This window comes from Canis lupus, chromosome 8, assembly GCF_011100685.1.
Source record: "Canis lupus familiaris isolate Mischka breed German Shepherd chromosome 8, alternate assembly UU_Cfam_GSD_1.0, whole genome shotgun sequence".
NCBI lineage: Eukaryota > Metazoa > Chordata > Mammalia > Carnivora > Canidae > Canis > Canis lupus.
In genome coordinates this window covers 5189635-5199315 of record NC_049229.1, presented here as the reverse complement: position 1 = coordinate 5199315, position 9681 = coordinate 5189635, and the positions used below count along the sequence as shown (strand labels likewise).

The following is a 9681-nucleotide window of genomic DNA, read 5'->3' as shown; positions in this document are numbered from 1 at the left end:
ATTTAGAAGTGATTTCATGTGACAAGTTTATTTTCCCAAAATGTCTGCAACAATATTTCCAGTTCTACATATTCTGCTAGACTCCTCTTACTCTCCCATCAAGAGGTATAATCTATTTCCCAGCCTCTGGAATCTGGACAGAACTTTGTGACCTCCTTGACAAACAGAATGAAACAGAATGTCTGACTTACATAAGAGATAGTACACTTTCTGCCTCCCTCTCTCTTTCTTGGAACCCAGTCACCATGTGGCATGTCAGACTACATACTGATATTCCAGTCAACAATCCCAGCTAAGAGAGTGGCTGAAGCCATCATCAGCCATCATACATGTGAGTGAATGAGTCTTTAGGTGATTCCACTCCCTAACATCTGCTTCATCAACTTCTCAAAAAGCAGAGCTTGTACCTACCTCCTCTTCTACTATCCGGGGGTAGGCGGCATCAGTGTTTGGCTACAGCCACAGATTTCTGTGAAGAGTAGCACTGGGCTCAAGGAAATGCAAGGAAAGGAAAAACAGAACCAAAGAAGCTTCCCCTCACTCATGCTCCCCCTGCCCTCTGCAGCCCTTCATCCTTTGAAGCTCTCTCCACTTTTAGCAGCTCAATGTAAACAGTAGCTTCCCAAAAGGTTTATTGTTTCCTATTTGTTTTGTTTTGTTTAGTTTTTGAACTCTGCATTTCTCTCTCACTTCTCAAGATTTCTCAGTGTTAATTTTAATTAGCAATAATTGCGCCTCAGATAAACCTCATTGGCTATGATACTGCCACTGCGCAAAGCTCTCAGTGTTAATTTTAATACAAAGAGACAGCAGCTCATGCTAGTTCACCATCTTGGTAACTGATAGAAAGATAGAAAGATATAAAAGCACAGATAAAAGAAACACCTGCTTATCCATGAAATAGTTTACATTTTGGATATCTATTCATAGTTGATCAATTTTCCAAATATTGCCTTGATAAGATAAACCTAGTAAGTGTGCACACAGATAGATTCACAGGACTATCTTTGCAGTGCCAGTTGAAGCAGGGTCGCTGGTTTGGAGAACATTAGAGTTTCAGATGCCTATTGTCTCTTGGTCACTGATGGAACTTAGAGTAACAACCAGATGTACAGTTAGTTCCATCTAAATTTACATTTCTAAAGTCTATATATTATGGATATATTGATAAACAAAGAAACCAAACTACACCTTAGATAAACCAGTGACAAATGTGTTAAACAGCTACACATTTCAAATGGCCCCCTGCTTCATTGGGAATAAACTCACTGACTCAAGCTTCCCAGTATCATCCTAGTTTCCAGTGTTTCCTCTGTTTCTGCCTCTACTTTCTTCACAGCTTTGTGGAAAACAGCTGTACTGGTCTTCAACAACATATCATATCCTGTATATCATAGCCTGTATTGTAATGCAAAATCTGTCTTGTCTGAATTACAAAAGCATTTCTCCAGCTTTTCTCCACGTAAGTGTCATCCCTTTACACACTAACTTTCTCTGTCTGTGTCTGCTGCTGTGGCCATACCATGATCCAGGCTCTAGCCTCACAGCCCAAAGCTGACAACTAGGACTTTGCTGCATGATTGCAACTGGGCCCCTTTATTTCTTTACAGATTTTAAGGAATTTTATCCCTGTCATTTGGAGAGAAGAAAAAGTGAACACCTGACTGATGTTCATAATTAGCACATGGGGGAGGAGTCTAAAATGATTCTTAAAATAATTGATTAATGTTCTGGAGTAAGAGGATTAGAAAAAAAAAAGGTGGGGGGGTGCACCTGGGTGGTTCAGTGGTTGAGCATCTGACTTTGGCTCAGGTTGTGATCCTGGGGACCTGGGATCAAGTCCCTCATCAGGCTCCCCACAGGGAGCCTTCTTCTCCCTCTGCCTGTCTCTGCCTTTCTCTGTCTCTATCTTGAATAAATAAGTAAAATCTTAAAAAAAAAAAAAAAAGAGAGAAAAAAAAAGATTAAGTCTACAGAGGCTAGCAGAGTCAGATTCATTCATCCATACAGATGGGAGAAATCTGTGTGACCATCTGCTCCTGCTCCCTTATCTTGCAGATGAGGAAAGCAAGGCTAAATAATGTGGCTGAAGTCATGCAGTGGTGACCAAAAGTCAGAGCATGGTGTGATCTGGCCCAGTGTTTCTTTGTTCAGGGTAGTGGCACTGGTGTGCCCACCTCTGGATGGTTGGCATCTCTGCTCCCCTAATAAAATGGGATCCAAGGCACAGGGTGACCTGTCTGGCCACGCACACAGAAGTTTTGAGAGATGTCTGCTACAGCACAGAAATACATCTCAGGCTCTACAAGACACCTTAAAATAGCTCCCATGTGGCAGCACCACTTGGATGGCTTTGCAAAGACAGTCACTGAGCCAACAACTCAGAGGAAGTTTTCAGTTCAAGGTTGAAGAAGCTTTCAGCCCAAAGTCAAGGGGCTGGAACCTCAGTAATGTTCTGATAATCCAGAGAGGTATTCTTCCCTGTGTGTACTCAGGAATGTTTGAGGGGAAGTGCTGTCAAAGTTAAAAACAAAGAATTCTCTTTTATTTAAAGCTCTTGTTTCTGATTCATTCTGAGTGGTGAGTACCATATCTTTAGGTGGGAGGGTGATTGACATGCAATCGTGGATGCCTGGCAACGGTTTTCCAGCTTGCACCTGCCTATCGGAGTCCAACGCTGTGTGGCAACCTTGAAAAGGAGAAAGATAAATAAGGGAAGTATTTAAAGTCCCTCGGATCCCAAGGTGACCAAAGTACTAATTAATATCTCCGGATACTGGGAACTGAATAACTACTTTTCAAAATAAATGCAGTAATCACCAGCTATTATTTTTTAACAAGGGGCCAAGCTTGGGAATTCACAGGGCATGTGGCTGGATAAACTGCTTTTATTTTGCCCCAACACAGTGTCATATGAAAACCGGCATTTAACACATGCTCTTGGCCATCCTGGAGATGGCTTTCAGTTGTTCTAAGAGTTAAAGTAACATCAGTCAGAATTAAGGGAAGATTTTTACCTTCTTACAAATCCGCAGAAGCATTATAAGAACTTGTCTTCTTATAAATTCATTCACTCATTCATTCATTCATTCATTCCAAGAACTGTTCGTAATCAGATGAAATGCATCAGGACATCTTTCCCACATTTTAACAGGGAGCATTACTTTTCAAAAAAGAAATGTAAGTGTATAATAAACATATATAAAAGTGTTCAATCTAAGTAATGACCTAAAATGCAAATTAAAAGAAAAACAACTAAATTAGCACAGATTAAAAAAGAAGACAATGCCTAATGTTGATAAGGGTACAGTGAAGTGGGTAATTCTCTTTTGATGGTAGAAGTGTAAATTAATTTACTCTTTCTGGAAAAAAAAAAAAACACAATATGCATGAAGAGCTTGAAATTGCTTATAGCCTTTAAACCAGTGATCCTATTTATAGTTATCTTGCCTGAAGAAATCATTTTAATACAGACAAAGCTTTATGCAAAATGTTGCTTATCCCAGCACATTTATTATACTTGAAAAGTCAAAACCAACTTAAATGCCTATGTAATGTAAGATTAAAGAATAATAAAATATATAAAATACCTACACATATACACATAAGAAAAAATGTTTAATAGTAGGAAACACATTTATTATCTGGAGGATGAGGTTCTCCAAATTCCATAATGTGCATAACAAATAAAATCCTGAAAATGGATGATTTTTTAAAATCAATAAAAGATACCCATTAAAATCACTTTGCAAATGTTTTCATTCATTAGAGTTTTATCCCACTAAAATGATCTCTTCAGTTAAAAGGAGATCAGGGGTGCCTGAGTGGCTCAGATGGTTAAGTGCCTGCCTTAGGCTCAGGCCATGATCTCCAGGTCCGGGATCCAGCCCCACATCGGTGCTCCCTGCTTATCAGGGAATCTCTTTCTCCCTCTCCCTCTTACCCTCCTCCCTGCTCATGCTCTCTCTCTCTCAAATGGATGAATAAAATCTTTTTAAAAAAAATAAAAATAGATAAATGAGACCAAACATGTCAAAGTCTCTCATTACAAAGTAATTCCATAAATCCCCAGATCCTGAAAAGGGCTCTAGCCAGCCATATGGAAACTGGATTCTGAATACAGTATTTGTGATAAGCACCTGAGCCAGACACCCCAAAGCCAAAAAGCCCTGCATTGCCACATCTCTTCATCGTCTCATTTGGGCTTCTTTCTTACTGCATGCCAAGTCCCCTACTCATTGGCTTCATCAGCTGCATGGAAAATATTACCTCCACTCCTGTGAATCTTCCACTTCACTGCAAACCTGTATCTAACTCTGCTGACTGGTCTCATTCTATTACTCAGCTACTCCATTTTGTTCCTGCCAGTTGGAATTAAACCCCTTTTGGTAAAGGGCCCATAACATGCATAGACATTTCCCACTTCTAGTATCCTTCAGCGTATACTCTGAAACCTGGGAAATCCATCTCTTGGTAACAGTTTACTAGTTTGTATATATAGAATTTAAAAATATAACTGGCAATGCCAAGAGGCGTATGTAGGCGTGTTACACTAGCCAACTTCTCTGAAGAATTCCTGTGGAAATAATGAAGGAAATTGTCCTTCCTTCTCCAGTATCACTGATCACATTTGGCAAGACTTCCATGTGTCACTGAGTATCAGCACAGCCCATGGTAAAGGCCCTGAAAAACACCCAGGGAAAGCCCAACTCTAAAACTACAGAGTCCATGATTCTTCCTAAATATCTCTGTATAGTGAATCCTAATAGGAAACAATCAACAACCAGGCCTATGACACCAGCTTTCTATTATTTGTGATTGATTCTTTTTAGGCAGGTGTACTGAAGTGTATTGTAGCCGCTTTCATGTGATAATAAGCCAAGTCATGAAGGGATTCTACTACCGTGGAAAATGAAGTAACCTTCCCGCCAGGTTACTCCACCACTTACTCATGGAAGAAAGTGACCTAATTAAAGGTCCCATTTCCCACTACTTCCATAAGAAGAAACTGGTTATATGAATTTTTTTGGGGGGCACAACCATTCAAAATACAATTCCCCCAAAGCACCAATACATTTCAAAAGCATCAAAGGCTTATAGAGCACTTAACAAGAATACAGTGCATAGTGCAACAAAATAAACTCTTTTCCATTGACTAGACTGTATTGCCTATTGTTATTTTTCATGGTTTGGAAGGACATTTAACCATATCTTAAGAGTTAAGCACCCTCTTCCTTCAGGGTCATTTGTCACAAATTGGGAACCTGCTTCAAAATTACCGCAGGTTTTTCAGAATATTCTGTTGCCTTGCCTTCCTGATCACCAACTTCTAGCTCTCTCCTGTTAATTTCCTGAGCGTTTTGAAAATATGAGTTTTTCCTTACAGACCCTATTCATATTCACACAGGGAGATGTTTTTCTAAGAGAAGCAGGGAAGCTGCAAGAAGAAAGTGTTTCCATTATTGACTCGGGCTACTATCTGAAAAAAAAAAAAAAGAAAAGAAAAAGAAATGGAAACAACAAAAGACTAAGTGAAGCAGGAGGGAAACCAAAGAGTGAAAACGTCCCCAGGATGTTGGAAAGATGAAATAGTCAGAAGAGCAGCAGACCTTTGAATAAACACTGGGGATCTGGAGGAAAGTTAATTAGAATGAAAATAAAATTTTTATGAGAAAAGGGGAGAGAGAACTGAAAAGGGCATGCAAATAAAAAAGCCAGAATATTCACATTAAAAACATGGATTAAATGAAATGTAGCAAGCAACCGAGAAGGGCCAGGCTCACCTTGACTAGGGTTTCATCATCTTTGTTTCCTTGCTTTAATTGGCAGTGCTCCACAGAACAGGAGGGTGGTTGAGCAGTCCCATGAGTTTCCTCTACCACCATGTCTGTGCTCTATAAAATAGCCATTCCCTATAGGAAATTTTTTAAGACTGGGGAGGCCATATCTCTGTCTAATCCCTGTTATCACTTACCTTATGTAACCATCTCTGAAAATCTATTTTCTGTCATTAAATAAACTTCAGCCTGTGATTGTAGATCCGTGGACATCCTTCTGGAAATCAGTGACCCAATGAGACACCTATTCAGGAAGCAATCATGTGTAGAAACACAGAAAAGAGAGAGTATATGTGAATCATTATTGGTCACTTTGATTTTCCCTACAGCAAAATATGTACAATTTGGACATGTCTACCAGTGATATTAATTAAGCAAAGTTGTGCCACAGGCACAGCCTATGCCAGGAATGTATAGTGATACAAAAATAAATGGTCCTGTTTCCAAGTAATTTACAATTTAATTGGGAGGGATGAATAAAAAAACAGAGAACAGTAAGTACTACTAAGGAGGAAAATATAAAATATCTCAGAAGTTCAAAAAGGAGAGAGATCAATTTCTACTAAGGGTCTTACGAAAGCTTCTTGAACTGGATATTGTTTGACTAGGGAAGGGGTGGTAATAGAACAGAAGGAAATATATTTGGAAAGAAAGGTATTTTGAGCAGAGAAAAACATGAGTGAAGGTACAGAGTTGAGAAATCATAAGCTGTGTCCATGAAGAACATAACATAAGCCAGTTTGACTAAAGCACAGGGCATATGAAAGAATATAGCTTAGGTCTTCCTTCCTTTAAGGCTATATGGAGAGTGGTCAAAAGCAGAGTTTCTAGAGCCATACTGCTTGGATTCAAATCTGTTCTCTACCACATCTTTGCTGTATGACCTAGGGTAGGCAAATGAATTTTCTTTGCCTCCATTTCCGGTATATAAAATAAGGATTATATGGATGCGTATTTCATAGAGTTGTCATGGGAAACAGGGGCCTTAGCAGAGTCCACAGCACACGATAAGCACTCAGTAAATATGGGTTATTAGCATCCTTACCTAGAGAGTCTGCATACATAGAAGGCCGTAAAGAAAATTATCTGGTCTCTTCTCCTAGCTACACCAAACTAGCCTCTTTAACTTAAACATAGAAATCTTGAGCCATTGGAAGCAGGGGAGCAGTAGTTAAAGACTAACCAGTGAATAATCTGACACTCTTGCATTCCTGCTCTTACAATGCATAGAGGAGAAAAGGAGAAAACAGCTCCTCTGATAATTCCCTTCATCTATAAGCATAGAAGCTCCTTGTCTTTGCTCAGCCTGTCAGTGAGAAAAGGTAAGTCAAAGAATGACTATTACCACAGAAAATGGTTTAAAGCTAGGCATTCTTTTTTTGTGTCTATCTATTTGCTTTCCTCCACAGCTAGAGACTCTGTCTTCTTTGAAGGTCCAAATGAGCCCCAACTCCAAGATCCACTAACAAGGGAGGAAAAAGTTTTCCTGGAGCCTCTTAGGGTCCCTCCCAACTGAACGCACAAAGACAGATTAACAGGAGAAAAGCATATACACTTATTTAATATGATTTATGTAGCATGAGAGCCTTCATAAAGAAATGAAGACCTGAAGAAAGAGTTAAATCTGAGGATTTTTATGCCAAGTTTGATGGAGAGTAGACAGTCATATAGATGTGATAGAGAATATGAGGCAAGTGTTGTAAACTGGAGGAAACTCAGCAAGATTTATTTATGCAAATTCTTCTTGGCATCACTCTATCTTGAGATACGGATGCTCCTTTCCACCAAAAATGGAGTAGTCACCTCTCACATGAGGGTTTTATGACCCATTTCAGGAGAGAATAGCAGCTTCTGCCATTTTCTCAATGTGCCAAAGTGCCATATTTGGGGGTAGCATGTTCTATACCCCACCATACCCTATTTCTCAGCACAGTTCCACCATGTAACTCTATTTCCACAAAGAAACCCAAATCACCACTAGTTTCTACCTGTGTCTATACAGAGAATGAAAACAAGAAGATTTTGGTAAAATTATTTTCCTTCTTCTCCCAGCATATTCATATTCTATTCTTCTCAACTATTAAGTAAAAGAATTGTAAGCTGCAGTGAAACAAAAAAGCAGAGTCTGAGTCTTAATATAAATAAAGTCTGAGTCTTAAATATAAATAAATTTGAACCTTATGGTCATTTATAGTCCTAATACTTTCTGGAATATGACAGGAGTTGGGTGACTAATAGTAATCCATGGCCATATCTAAGAGTCATAGAATATGTGCTTAGCAAGATGTTAAAATAACTTAGCTTAGAAGGACTCCTTTATTCTTCCCCCACCATGAATGATTAGCTGTGCTCTGAATTGTGACCTCCTATTGCAGAAAATAGGTTTACAAAATGTGAGAATGCCCATCGAGAAGGGAAAGGAAGAAGGAATAAAACTCTCTTTGAGCAGGAATCACTATCAGTAATTAAGACAGAGCTGTAGACTTTCAAAAGCAAGAAAAGTTAATGAACTCTTTTTCCCTCATAGAAATCTCTTCAGTAGCAGCCTCTCTACCCCTCCCCTCAAGATCCCCCCCCAACCCCCGCCATCTCTTCTCCCTCTCCCTCTCAGTCCTCCTGTCCCTATCCTCTCCCTCTAGACCTAAGATATGAGAACTGCTTCTATGTTTGGCTCCATTTCCCATTTTTGTACAAATCTCCAGACAGATAAAGACACAAGTTTCATTTTTCTCACCTTCTAGGAAGGCTAAAAGGCACACAGTATGGGGGAAGCCTAGTTAGCATCCTTTAGTATAAGATTCTATATACCCTTACCAATTTATAATTACATTCTCTGCCTGGAAGTTCTATTTTAGACACCAAAATGATTAGATCCCTAGGAATACTTTATTGTTCTTTTGCTTATTTACAGCTCACATTCTCTCCAGTAAAAGCTTAGTTTATTTACTGAGTTATAAAATAGAGAATTTGGTCAATTCTGGGCTTGAAAATGTAGACCACAGTCTTCTGAATAATGTTCTAGTAATTGATTAAACTGAATTCCAAGTTACTTCTTGTCCATATCTAACTCACATTTTCTGATTTTTTTTACAAGTGAGAATTGAGAGGATATTGCCAGCATTGGCTAAGTAACACTGTGCTTCTCATATTTCTATAGAAGCACTCTAAGCCTTTCAAAGAAACTTTCATCTGTTAACTTTCAGAATGGTTCCATGAGACATGGTGACATTCACATCTTTAAAATGATAACAAAAAGATCGGCTCTAAAAATCTCCTGATTAAAAAAAATATTAAAAATAAAATTGGCCACATTGGCCAAAAAATATATATATTAAAAATAAATAAATAAATAAATAAATAAATAAATAAATAAATAAAGTAAAAAAATAAAAATCTCCTGATTAGGAAAAAATATCCTAAATCTATCATAAGGAACTAAGGTAGTTTCTGTGCTAATTCAACTTTGAAATTCCATTTTCTTTATATTACTAGAATTGTTTCTGTTCTTAAAGATTCATTTCTATCACTAATTGTCTTTATAACTTTGAGCAAGACATATAATTTCTCTACATCTGAGATTTCTTATCTATAACATAAATGAGGATTTCCAGCTAAAAATGGAAGTTTGATATACTTCAAAAATGACAGAAGACTGTAAAAGGTATAAACCCAGAAAAAAGAGAATGAAAGATGAGATAACCAAACATAAGACATGTCAACAGCAATGCAGAGGATGAAAATCAGATAAAGGCATGGCAATTGACTGTAGAGAAGCAAAACTGCAACCAAACTGACTGTAGAGGAGAAAGTCTGGGGTCATCTAGGTGGCTCAGGTGGTCAAGCA

At 38.3% G+C, this 9681-nt stretch overlaps 1 pseudogene; it reads right to left on the bottom strand.

Moving 5' to 3' along the window:
• Nucleotides 1-661: 661 nt before the first annotated feature.
• Nucleotides 662-780, bottom strand: LOC119873153 (annotated as a pseudogene).
• Between the last annotated feature and the right edge of the window lie 8901 nt (nucleotides 781-9681).